Source organism: Lepeophtheirus salmonis, chromosome 9 (genome assembly GCF_016086655.4).
Source record: "Lepeophtheirus salmonis chromosome 9, UVic_Lsal_1.4, whole genome shotgun sequence".
Taxonomy (NCBI): domain Eukaryota; kingdom Metazoa; phylum Arthropoda; class Copepoda; order Siphonostomatoida; family Caligidae; genus Lepeophtheirus; species Lepeophtheirus salmonis.
In genome coordinates this window covers 13622520-13637212 of record NC_052139.2, presented here as the reverse complement: position 1 = coordinate 13637212, position 14693 = coordinate 13622520, and positions in this window count along the sequence as shown.

The window sequence follows — 14693 nt, the reverse complement described above, 5'->3', positions numbered from 1 at the left end:
TTTTGAGTACTTCATTCTCTCCCATTAGCCTCGATTTCTCAAACGGAGCATCAATAGCTGCAAATTCTCAAATTTTTTGAAGATAAGACTGTAGTGAATATTCCAACATACGTGGGATGGATGTGATGAAGAGGTGATACTCATTGCCGGATATGATGGGAAGTGGAATAATAAAATAGACACTAAATATACTAATAAAAAAATGTTAGAATTAAATCCATATTTTCTTACAATTTTAGTACGAATACATTTTGGAATCCTACAATCATTTATTTCATTTTTATCTAAAAAAAGAAAAGTTAATCCATGCAGTCAAATTTTAAACCTTAATTACTTATCTTAGATATAAAAATAAGACTTCTTTATCAATGATAAGACAATTCAGGTAACACTTCTTGACTCCATTTACTTTTGTAACATGACATCGTAAAGATTTAGAGCAAAAGCTAATTATATAGTAATGTCCAGCGATATTACTTCTTATTAAGAGCATCAAAAAGATTTATTTCCCGTTATTTCTGCTTGTATATAAAAATACTATTATCATGAAGGATACACATAATTATAATGCTAGACCCAATGCAATTACCCCCATTGTTGGGACCATTTTTTTTACCTTTTATGAGTTTTCTGAACACCATTTCTTGGGGCTTATCAACCATAGTTAATCCTTAAGTGACAAAAAAGTAATATTTATTGACTATGTAATATTGGAAAACCTAATGATCATAGCCAAGTCCTTAAGTGAAGAAACTAGTCTCAGACAAACTAATTGCAAACCATCCAAAGCTTATGGTAACCATTTAAGCAGTTGTTTTTGCCATTTAATGAGTTGTGTATCATAACTCTTGATACTTTTAACCATAAAATAGTTTTAAAATATTTTATGGTTAGATTTAAAAAAAATGAATACCTACTATTAGATGGTACAAAATTCAGAGTTCAATTTCGAAATGAGTAAATATTTTATACTTTTTACTGATAACTTTGATCGTAATTTGGTGTGGAAGACTCAAAACATGCTGAAAATTATCTCAACTTCACAATTTACAATGGGGGTATTTCCATAATTTTTTTAAACGTAGGATGATTAGCAATGGATAAGGGTATATAACATGCAATAAGCATCTTTGTGAAATCAGAGTTAAAGTCTGACTTGATGTACTCATCATTAATTTGATTTTTTAGATGAATAATAATGAGTGGTGTGTAATTCTAGACAGGAGACTAAAGGCATATTTATATTGACAAATCCGACAAGCCATTTGTTTCTTTTCCGGTAAGTATTTCCAAATTCCTTGGCCTCCATTTCCAGAAATCCAGACAGAAGGCGACGTTATTTTAGGCATTTTATTCAGTTCTCTATTGACTATCAGTATTTAATATTATATTAATATTGAATAATAAAGGCGGGAATTGATAACGTTCTTGATAGAGGAAGATATTTATTATTTTAATCAGTGACGCCATAAGTATTTATTCCCTTCTCCTCGCACACTTTTGTATCCTTACCAAAATTATCAATCTTGCAAATAGACTCGCTCACTATTTAGGGAGGTGTTCGACCCAAGAGGAAAAAAATTAATGATTTTAACGATATGGCTCTTCCGTTCAGAATTGGATCCAAATTTATTGCAAAATATGATTGCAAGGTCCAATTTTGAAAATATTAAACTCCACACAAAACGAATTTAGCTTTTTAAAATCCGTTTTGTGATTGTTTTATATTTTTAGATGATTGTTTCACTAATTTGTCCAATGCTATTTTTTTTCTTGCCGTCATATTTTCTTTTTTGGGGAATGTTTTATTAATAATATGTAACTTTTTTTATTTTACGTTTATAATACTCTGACTGTGTAATAATAATAAAGTATTACTGTTAAATTAAAAAATAAAAAGTACAGTGCTCTTAGTATACATGCACGCGCCTGAAATATTTCGTTATTTCATTGTTATTTTTTATATCAAAATATCTATATGATATCATGGAGTACTTACTATATATAGAGGTATGTTACAAAATGCCAATTTACGGTGTAAAAAAACTTGCAAGAGACGTGAGCGGAAGTTTAAAAGTGTTTTGGGGATTCCTATAAAAATACAGAATTTTTATTACTTAAATGCAGGAATTTATGAAATTTGTATTTGCAACGTTCTGATAGGATAAAAAATAACTTATTAATAAAAAGTGCTGATAAGTCGTAAACTACATTCATGTAATCTATGTACACTCATTTTGGAGAAAAATTATTCCACCTTGCTATTGTTTTGACAATAAGGACCTGTCCTAGGATTGACAATTTTTTTAGGACTTGACGAATAGGACTGAAGTCTACTTAGTTTTTTTAGACAGATCCAAGACTACCTGTCGGTAAAAATTATTCTAAATTTAACGGAAAAGGGAAGTCAGTTTAGGAAGATTAACATACAAAGAGGTTAGGCGCTGTAGGCAAAAAAAGCAAAACTCCCAAATTTTGATGAGTAACGAGTAAATACTCTTCTTCCAAATACAGGGGGCCGAGTTTTTGGCAGTTTTTTTTCTTTGTTTGCTTAATAAAACTCGAGTATCAATTGACAAGCTTTGTTCATGGCACATCACTATGTTTGATACCCAATCTAAAGGTGACTCGTTCGCGAAAAGCTTGAGAAATATTGCTTTATTTAAGCTAGTGACCAGTAATTTATCCGTGAACATTTGTGTGGCATAAATTTTCGCCTCTTCTTAATTTTTCGTCGGGACATATTCGCCTCCTCTTTATGTTGCATATGACAGGTTCAAAATTTACCTTTAGTCTTTACTGTTGTATCAGCTCAGTTATCTATCTGAAGAAGAATACAAATGGTGTATAGGCAGGAAATAAAGAAAGAATAATGTGTAGAAAAAGGTCCGGGATCATGAGTCTATTTTGCAAGGATTAATTGACTAGTGGCACCTTACTCATAGTTATGATTTTAGTTAGAAATGTAAAAAACTCCATTGATAGAAATAAATAAATGGTTCAACGATAAAGACTAAAGATACAAGCCTTTAAAGGTGGCAAATATGTGGTACAGCTAAATCTCCGAGAAGCGTAATTATCAGAGGCAAAAAGGTACGCGGAAAAATTACATAAGAACCATTTGAGCTGATGTAATTATTTGATTTCAAGGGGGCAATAAGAATAATTTCTGAATAAAACTTGACTATAATTTTTTTTTTTTTTTTTTATTCGGAATTCTGATATTTATTTTCATTATTATATATTTAAAATCAAAATAAACATACCAATAAAATATAACATCAACACATATGTATCATAAAGTTAATGAAAAAAATATATGGTTCTAAGTATTCTCCAAATTACTGCTTATTTTTTAATTTTAAAGTGCACAAATAACTGGGTTAGAATGATTTAATCATTAAAATTTCTTCAAATTTGAACTGTTCACATCAAGGACAATACATATACATTCCTTTACTATGAATATCTATAAATTATATGAAGAAAACGGGCACTGGAAATGATATAAAAACAGCATATTCTCCCATTTTCAAAGTGAAATTGATGTAGCTTAAGGTAATTCTATCTTTTCAAAATTACATTTTGAGGGCCCATCCAAGGGGAAAACACTTATTGCTTCAACGACATGGCTCTTCCGTTCAGAATTAGATCCAAATCCATTGCAAGGTCCAATTATCAAAAACATTAAACTTCACAAAAATAAATGCATACGCTGCTCTTAATGAATTTCGCTTTTTATCATGTGTATTGTGATTGTATTTTTAATTAGATATTTTTTACTAATTTGTCAGATGCTATTTTTTTTTCTTGTTGTTGTTTTTTCTCGCCTCCCTTGTTTTGTTTTCTTTTTAAGATTGCTTTGTTTAAAAAAAAATAAAAAGGTTAGTCATGTTAAAAAAAAAAAACTTATACGCGATATATGTGTGATCTGTAAAAACTTATTTAGATTTACATATTTTGTCTGTAATTAACTTTTTAGGAAATATATTTTTCTATTCGAACTAAAAAACTTGATTATAATTATTTGCAGAAAAGTTTTTAGTGAAAAAATCATTTTAGGTTGATTTTGTGTTGACTCAAATCTACAAAAATTGTCAATAAACTCCGAAAATTCAAACTTATATCTTATGTTCAAAAATCACCTTTGAAAAGAAAAAAAATATATGAGAGTAATTAACAACAATTACTAGAATATAATATAAAAATTGAATGGCTTGCAAAATTACGTATTCTTTCTTTCTTTTTCTAATCTTTACAAAATCTAAGAATAATATTGCTTTGACATAAAGTTACATTAAATATTTGAAGTGATAAACAAACTTTTTACAAAAAAATTATGATCAAAAAAGAAAATAATGAAGGAGGTAAATAAACATAACAGATTAACCTAATTACTTCATTACTTGAAAGCTGTCACTGGTAAAATACTCATTAAATTTGGAAAACATAGAAATAAACAAATATTAGTTTCAAATAGTGACGTTCGTAGATACCATATTTTGTATTTAAATTTTTAACTTTTAAAATGAATGGTTTTTATTAATTAATTTATACAATAATAATAAAAATACTGACTGCTGGACAAAACCTACATATTTTGACGTCAAAGAAAATAGCAGCGGTACTCTAAGAGTAACAGTCAAGGAAGGCGATATATAGCTACTATTGGTAACAGTTATACTTCTTGATATCAGTATTAAAAAGCGTGGTAGAAGTCAAAAATTGGTCCGGAAAGAGGTTATGGCACTTATCTAAATTTTGAATATAAAAAAAAATATATTTTAAAAACTTATGCGTACTGTCAAAACAAAAGCAAGGTAGAATTTTACCAAACCCGAGTGTGGATTATATTTTTATTTTTTGATGCATAATTGTTGCTTTCTATCAACAAATTATTCTTATTAACCATTTGGAAGCACTTAAAGTATCCAAAATTCACTGCCACAGTGAAAAAATGATAAATTGATAGATTTTTATTTGATAGTTGTCCGAAATTAAATTAATATATTATTAAATTATTGGGGTATTTAAATCATCCCAGAAAATTGAATAAAAAACCTTTAAATAACTCAAATATGTATAATTGAAGAAAAAAATATTTTGGGATTTTCCATTTTTCAAGTATTTTGTTTAAGCTTATTTTTTATTTTGACGCACCACATATGATAAAAACATTTTATTGTACATTATAAATTTTTTTTTTTTTATTGTTAAGATTTTGCTTGAACATAATGAGTTGAGATAAAAAAATAAAAATGCTAACTATTTTTTTTTTTTGTAAAGAAACGAGGCTAACTATAAAATTAAATAATAAAAGAAAATATAACAATAAAAAAAAGGAAGAATATTTATCACTAGATATTAACACAAATTCTCTAAATGGTTTTCTGCGTAAAATAGCCATAAAATAGTTTATAAATCTATGTTACTGATAGATCTCAATATTACAAAAGTTAGTCAAAAGTACCTTATAATTATTAATTTTTGTGGTTATAGGGACCTACAGCACACTTTTTTTCAATTGAATTAGACTAAAGTCGTAAAAAATATGATATAAAAAGTGCAATATTTTTTGTAGTTAGGAATCTGTGCGAAAATTCTTCTTAATTTTCCAAAGATGTTATAATTTTTTTTTGTAGGAGAGAATATCAAAGTATATAGATAGAAATATTGTATGTCATCATAAAAAAAATTGCGAGTAACAACAATGATTTATTTCTGAGCTATAAATATAAGCAGCCTAGGAAAAAGTTCATGTTGAATCTCAAGTATTTGCTCAAAAGGTGACGTCAAGTCCAGGTCTTGGAATGTTTTTCTCTAGTACAGTTCCAATTTTCATATATATTTATTTTGAGTTCATTTCAAGTTGGTTAGTAGTGTTAAGGTTTTTTTCAATTAGGCTATGTAGCTGCCAGTCTTAGTTATAGAGGTTAAGTCATGTTCGAAGTTTTCAAAATATAGACTAGACACGAGCTGCAAGTCTTGGATACAATTTTTGGTTGCATGGGCATATTCTAAGTGCTCTATAAACTTATTTTTGAATTTGAAACCAGATTTTGGTGGAAAGGTTTACTGTTGTACCTTGATTATGTATCTTTGATCTTTGCACTCAGAATATGGCACGGATATTATTTTTTGATTCTCCTTACTCGAGCCCGAGTGAAATATTTGAAGCGTCTATGGTGAGAAGGAATAAATATGTACACTGGAAAGAAAAGAGGAAAAAAGTTTCAATTTGCTATGAATGCAGGTCTTACGGGGCTGAGGTAAAGATGTGCTCCGGAACCACATATTCATTTTTCTCATTTCCAAAATCTCAAAAAAATAAGTGGTCATCAGCTTTTTGGGGTTGAGGTTTTAAGCCCAGACAAGGATCTAATTTACGCAATCGACACTAAAAACAAAATTAAATTCCTTATCGATTCAGGAGCTCAGATCTCTATTTTACACAAAAAATGGACACTGAAGGGTTTTAAAAATACTAAGCTACCGTCCTGCGTAGCCTTCGGAGGACAAAGATAGGTTCCTGTGGGAATGTCGTTCCTGAATATCGTCCCTGACGAGAAAAACTACTCTTGGTTTTTCTATGTAGTTGAGGAGTTTCCTCCAATTTTCGGAGTCGATTTTTACAACATCACAATTTAAGCCTTGCCAGTACGAGTGTCTCCCTCTTCAAAAGACCAGCGTACCTAAATCTCAACATGCTGACCCTTGAGTAAGAGTTTACAGAGCAGTTCCTTTTACTTTTCTCTTCCTTGGATTCTCACACACCTGTTCGGGACTCATTAGTTACTTCAAGGATCTCTATTTTGCTAGGGATTGGAGACTCAGAAAATCCCAAATTGGCTTTTCTGAAGGAAGAAGTGGGAGAGCTCCTGCAGCTTTGAGTTTTTCGATTGTCCTCATCCTCCTTCTCACAGGTAGTGAACATTGTACAGAACCTAAGTGGAGGATTTCGCCTCTGTGGGTACTTTTGTGACATGAATCTCATGTCTGAGTTGGATTGCTATCTCCTTCCCAATATGAGGGACTTTTCTCAAGACCTTGAGGGATCCAAAGTGTTCAATAAGCTGGATTTATTTAAGGCATGCCATCAGATCCCCGTAGAGGATCAAACCGCTCACAAGACGGCAAGGGTTACTCCGGTTGGCTTCTTTAAGTATTATCGTCAACAGAATGATGGAGATGATAACTGTGGTTAGGAAGTGTTTGTGGAAGCCTAGGAAGCAATAGTAAAGGCAGTGGCTCTGGATCTCGCAGAAAGAACAATAATAGTAGCAATAGTAAATACTTAGAAATATCAGCATCAAAGTGGGGTGCTATAATTGTTAAAAAATAAAAATAACTAAATAATTTAGAAAAAAAAGTATACTTGCATGCCTTCTGGGCCCAAAAAGGCAGCACAATCTGTTTAAGAGCTCATGAATTACTTATTAAGAAATGTACCAGGAGTTTTTGTTTATTTGGACAATATCCTTATTGCGTCCAAGTCGAAGGAAGAACATCAAAGCTTACATCTTAAAGTGCTGTCGAAGCTCCAAGAATCAGGTCTCCATCTCTCGGAAGAAATATGTAAATGGGCAGTACACTCTTTAAACTTTCTGGGCCAACACGTCTCGGTAGAGGGAATTAAAACTCCTTCACGTAGAATCGAGGCTATTCGAGTTCGAGCTCCTCATAAAGTCTCATAAAGAACTTAATGCCTTTTTTGGGATGGTTCAATATTATGCAAGGTTCATACCTAGCCTCTTTAACTACATAGGGACCATACATTCCCTATTTCAAAAACATGCTAAGTGTGAATAGGATGAAATACAGCGAGAAACCTTTCAAAAAATTAAAAAGACTCTTTCTGAACATACTCTCTTGGCCTTGGAATGTACAGACCTGCTTTGACAAAGACAACAGACGTGTGGTTGATTGGGATGGGAGCGTCTTTAGATTAATGGAATACAAGTGCTTGGACACCTTTGTCTTTTTGGTACAAATTGTTTACTCCAGCGCAAAAAAAGTACTCGGCATTTGATGGGGAGTTGCTCGCAATCACCCTTTGGATATCAAGATTCGTAGTGCTGGTGTCTGTTGACTCCGTCAGAGGAGCTCAATTTATAGGAGGAATTTGAAGAAGACTGGGACAAGTCCTAGGATCAATCAATTTTTTTACTACAGCTTATCAACCTGAGTCGAATGGAATATTGGAAAGATTTTATAGAACTCTTAAGATAGCCTTGGCTGAAAGGATGGACCAAGAGGGCGAGTCGTGGTGTACGGTGCTTCCATTTGTACTCATGGGGATTAGGGTATCCATCCCATCTTTACCGGGAGCATCATTTTCGCCAATGCATCATTTGTTGGGATCAGCTCCCCGCTTACTAATCTCGTTGGTCGATTAGTCTTATCCTCCGAAGGACAGGGACCTTTTCAATTAAGTGAGAAACATTAAAAATATTCTGAGATGAATTATATCTAAGCCTTTAAGCCGAGTCTAGACTTCCCTAGATGAACTTAAAAAGGTGAGTCACGTGTTTCTTAAAAACAGGCCGATCAAGACTGTTTTGTCTCCTACGTACCTTGGTACATTCAAAGTATTGTCTAAGTCCGACAGGACTATCAAAATAGACCTATAATTTTCTAATTATACGTATTTATTCGAATTTTTTCATTTTATGTTTTTATTTGAATGCTCTCATTTATCAATGTTTTTTATTTGCATGTTTTAATTTATTAATATTTTTAATGGATTGTTTTTTTTAGGTTGGCGTAGAATCTAGGGGGATAACTGAAGGACATCTTAGAGGTCTTTTTGTTTTTACCTCGTGAAAAAGTCTCATAAAAGGTATCTAATAAGGATTAGTTGAAGTAAGATAACCAATATTTGTAGACTTTTTCATGTACATGAGATGTAAAAAACAACAACTAAATAATAATAAATATATTTATACTAATTTATGTATTTTCATATATGTGTAATATGCAAATAAACATTTCAAACCAATGGGTATTCACCTTTTTGTTACGTTAACCAATACTTAATATCATATTTTACTTAAAAAAAGAAAATTTATCCTTCTTTCATTTACTATGTTTTGTACAAGTTACAATTTTGTAGAAGTTCTACCTCGTATGTGCAGATTGTACAATTAACCGATTGTACATCTAATAACAAATTATTTATTTATAATATCTGCCATTTTCAGACTTATGTTACTCTACAAAAATTAATTTTGCTTTGTTAAATTACATCATTTAGAATCAAAAGTCATAATATTACTTTCTTTGCGTTATTTATTAATCGATGTCCCCTTAAGAGAGGAGTTAGAATTAATTCGGCAAGTTTCGTACATTGAACAATGATTATATATATACACCTTATTTTAAAATAATTGATTTATTTTGATCCTACATCCTCTGAATAAACTAAAAAATATATTTTTCCCCACATTGACAACGGAATCTAGCAACATTCTCTTTTTTTTCAACTTTAATTTAAAAAAAAACACTTCAAAGTGTTTTCTTTCAGAAGCTTTACGTTATTTATGATGAGTTTTTGTTTGTTTTTTTGCTTGTCTTCTGATCGGATTAAGGCATTATATTAATATTTTAAGTTATGACAGAATCAATGAAGGAATACATTATAAGTTATTACAAGTTAATCAATTGTGTTACATTACTTATTATTCTTTAGGAAAGTAATACTATTAGTTAAAAGATAAAAAATATCATAACAGTAAGATATATTACTTACTACGCAGTACTACCCAAAATTGGTCATTTTAAATACCAAATAGAGATTAATAACTAGTCCCTCCAAGGTAGTGAATTATGATTAACTTTCAATATATTTTAGCTGATTGAAGCAAAATATGAATTATATCAATGATCTTTTGAATGTGTCAAGGAACATGTAACTTACCAACTCCCCTGATCTTAATCCTTTGGATTATTCCATCTAGGTTTAGGCCGAAGGAGCTGCCTGCAAGTGAGTCTGTGAGATATTTTGATTTTGACCTGACTTGTCAGTAGACTAAATCCGTAAGACTACATGTCAATAGGCTAACCGGAAAAGTTGGTTTTTATATTGAAAATTCGGTTCACTATTTAAAAATTATACAATTTCAGTCTGTGATTGCTGTCTGGAACCCAAATCTATCAAGAAAAAATCACTTAAGAGCGAACAAAAAAAAATCGGCCTTGGACTGAGTCATAACAATAATATGAACCTTCTATGGAATATTTAATTATTACATTATTCTCATAAGCACAAGTTATTAATGATTTTTTTTGCTTGCTTCTTGTACATGTTACCGGCAAAGTATGAAGATTTGGCAGTATCTGTATATAATACCTATATAATGTCTGATGGTCTTAGGCAAACTATATAATAAGCGAGATTTCATACAATACCAAGGTATTGTATATAATGCCCGGTCACCTGTAAGCAAAGTAAAAAATACATATAAGTTACAGACTGTAAATAAAAATACAAAGTAACGCTGAGTGTATAGGTATTTGTGCTTTGTGTGCATTAACTTATTTGCTATAATCAACAACATATTTCGATTACATACTCTTCGAGTTGGCATGAACTAACGCATCTAAATTGGACAAAGACTACATTCAAATATAATAATAATTGCCCAAACATTAACATCTAAATATATTCCAAAATGTGAGGAGGGGGTTTTACCGCACAAAATGAAGTTTTTATATAGCCAACCTAGGTAATTCGGGATTGAATCTGCTTTATATTCTTATAAATTATAACTTACAAGGATAACTTTTGATGACGCCATTATAATGAAGTAATATGTGATGAATTTTAAAATTACGAGTAGCATTGTGATAGTAGCCTATCATTTTCCATCACTAGAAATTACACATCAAGTATAAATAGAATTATCTTAGTTTTTGTTTGATGCGTCAGAAAAATAAAACGAAGGAAACATATAATTGAAATATTTTTTGAGGTACGAATGGGTTTAATATAATTCCCCAACATCAAACAACGCTTCTACCATGAATAGTGTTTTTTTCTGAAAGAAGAGACCAAATATTAATTGATGAGGTGAAAAAGGCGAAGGCAATCATTAGGAAGACACTATTGGCTTCTTAAACGTTATGACCTAATGGTAGTTGGGAATAAGACCAAATAAATATATTTTTTTAAAGAAAATTCGATTAATACTCAATTTTATATCTCAGACTCTGAGTTATTTGTCATTCTGGATAGGACCCATTCGGCTATTGGTTATGGAGGAAGAGACAGAATGTTGAAATAATTTGCCCAAAAATACAAAAAAAAAATACACGTTATAATGTTTGAACTATTTCTTCAACTATGTGAGCCCTCCCAGAAAAAACGAATAGTTGCAAAAAAAAAGAGTTTTCGTTACGCTAATGCTGTCTTCTGAGTTCAACTCTTCCAGTCAAGTCAATCTCATCGACTTTCAAGCCCATCCTGACCTAGAATACAAATTTATAACAGGGGAGAAAACAGAAATATCAGAAATAGCCTATTCAAGAACTACAGTCCACAATGGAACTCATAGATGAGAATCCAACCTATGACTGAGGAAACCAGATCAGTTTTTATTCTTTTAGTATCGAAAAGCCTTCTACTTCTGTGGATGATAAAAAACTAATTTCTCCTGAATTTTTTGAGTATGATACAAAAAAAACCAAGGATGCTGGCATATGTCAAAAGTGCGACCAAAATGTGCACACCATGTTTGGACAATATCCTCGAACAATGCTGGTGAAGAAGTCAAAGTTGGTGGGGTTAACATTTTAGGCAATGTTTGCTTCAATATTGAGAAGGCCATCAATAATAAAATGAAATAAGAAAAGACCCGAATCAAAAATGAAAAGATGGTCCTACAAAAAACCTTTGAAAGCAAAGGTACAAGTTCTAATGTCCAACGTAGACAAAGGGTGGGAATATTGTGTATCCTCTTAGCTGTTGTTATAAATGTGACGGAAGCTGTAGTTACAAGCTTGAAACTACAGAAAGAATCTTAAAACAACTATATGCACGATCACTATTCACTGTATACAAAAGGAATTTGTTGAGAATTGAAGATGTGCCTGAACGTTAAATCCCTCTTTGATCGGCAGCTAATTCTCAATCTACAGGATTTGCCAAATATAAATCTAAAAATATATTTGTGTGTAACATCAGAGTGCCAGAATAGTTTCTTTGCGATTAATGTAATAGTCAATTATTGGCATTCCAGCTTTTCCATTTTCATTGTCAGTTTTGTTATCATTTTTTTCTGAAAATAATAATATTTAATGTTTATTATTTCAAATGTCTAATTCATAATAAAGTTTGATAATCCCATCTTGTCAACATTTAATACTTTGCCTAAAGAGTTACTGGTCATTATATATATTGATTAGGTATTACATAGAATACCAAGGAAAAGTATTAAAAAAATTGTTGCATTCTATAGTTTGCCTGACACCATGAGGCATTCATTATCTAGGTATTCTATATAATGCCTAATTATACATATTACTAGTAACTTAGATAATAATATATGTAGTTTAACAAAAAAACAATCTTGAATTATTTTTCTCTAAATTAATTGTGGATTAAATTTGTAATCTTTGACAAACTATCATCAATTTCTTTCAACAAATTCTTCTGATGAGCCCCTTGGAGGCCCCCCCGCATTGCACTTAATTAGTCGAAATTCATCATCACAACAAAATCACTCTTGATTTTGTTGTGATGATTTTATTTGAAAGATCATAAAGATAATAAACTATAGTTAAAACTCTTGGGTATCGTAAGTTATCGTACGAGTATGACGACTAAAAATCCTATACTTGATTCAAACATGCCTATGAAATGATGGGTTATAATATAGATGAAGTAAAAAATAAAATTTAGAATTTTTCTTTTCTTGTCTTTCGAGAACGTTTTTATGTTGAGGAATAACAACATATGTATGGTAACATATAAAATGATTTCTTAAGGACGATTTTAAAACTTCTCCCAGGCTGAGACCCAGTGTTTTAAACCAAAAATTTAGAGACTTCTTGTTTATGAAATAATATTTTTTAATATTCTTCAAATGTTGCATGAAAATAAAAAGATTATTCCGATAAGTCACAGGGAGATGCAGTTTTTTTTTCAAATGTCTAATGCAACAACACATAAAAAATGTACTTGTAAATTTACTGGTTTTTGATACTATTATTAATTTTATTTATCACTATGGTTGAATAAATATAATCAGCTTACTTTGATGGGATTACATGATTTCCTACATGTATACACGTTAAATTTAATTTGTATGGTTATGCATTATTAGAAAAATAAGATAACAAAACATTATTTACTAATGCAGAAATAAACTTTTGTGCATTAAATATTTATATTTTAAGATCTAGTAAGTAAACATTTGTACTAACTGACGTTTAAGCTTTATACGGTATTTATTAAAGTAATCATATTTATGTACATAAAAAAATTAACTTCATTATACATAAATATAAATGGATCTGTTGTTAGTGTAATATGAATGCGTGTGGTTAAATTGTTGCCATCAAAATCGCTGAGATGATATCATTGTTTCGTAAAATCGTGGTGTACATTATCATTATGAAACAAAATAGTTGTGGGTAATATCATCGTGAATATATCAAGCAAATTCATTGCACGCAATATGACTATGAGTAATTTCATTACAATTACAAAGGGCTTTTTATTAGGAACGCTTCATTTTTTTTTTTTTTTTTTTTCGTTGGCAAAAAACTAATCGCTATTTATTTTTTCTCTTTGACATTTAGAAATTTCACTAGTATACATTTGGTCATGGAGCGAAATACACTTGATCAGCCATTGCAAATCATCCAAATTTTCTTATAAAAATAAACGTTTAATTTGGACACTAATTTTCATCGCAAAATCACCTTCAGTGATGATGCTCATTTTTGGCTCTACGGCTTAGTTATTAATCAAAATATGCGTTATTGGTCAGGCAGCAATCCACAAATCCATGAGGAGGCATCATTGCATCCCGAAAAAATTACTGTTCGGCGTGAACTTTATGCTGGAGGGATCATTAGAGACTGTTTATTTGTTTTTCGTTCCACATTACTGGAAATGGAAATCACCATCACAGCATAATAACTGATTTTATTTTACTCCAATTCAAACATGTCTCCTGCAATGTTTGAGAACCAATTACTCCAGTACATGGCAAAAGTGTGGTTTCAACAAGACGGTGCCAGTTGTCACATAGCAAACGTAACAATTGATTTTTACAAAACAAATTTGGTGAGCATATTATTTTGAGAAATGGACCAGTTGATTGGCTGCCTCGATCGTATGATATAATGGCTTTAGATTATTTTCTTTGGGGTCACGTGAAGTAATTAATTTACACCAAGCTCAGAGAAAATATCGAGTGCAAAATTTCTGCCCTATTGGTCAATTTATTGGAAAAAGTAATAGAAAGTTGGGTTCAGCGATTGGACTTCTGTAAGCGTGCTCGTAGTGGTCAAGCTATAGAAATCTATTTTGACACATTATATGTTTATAATTTTACTGAAAAAATAAATTTGGCAAAATCTTGAAACCATTTGTACTCAATTTATAAAAAAGTTGAAGCGCTCTTAATGAAACCCCCCTATATTATATACAGACAATCAAACTATTAAATGATATTACACCACTCCCC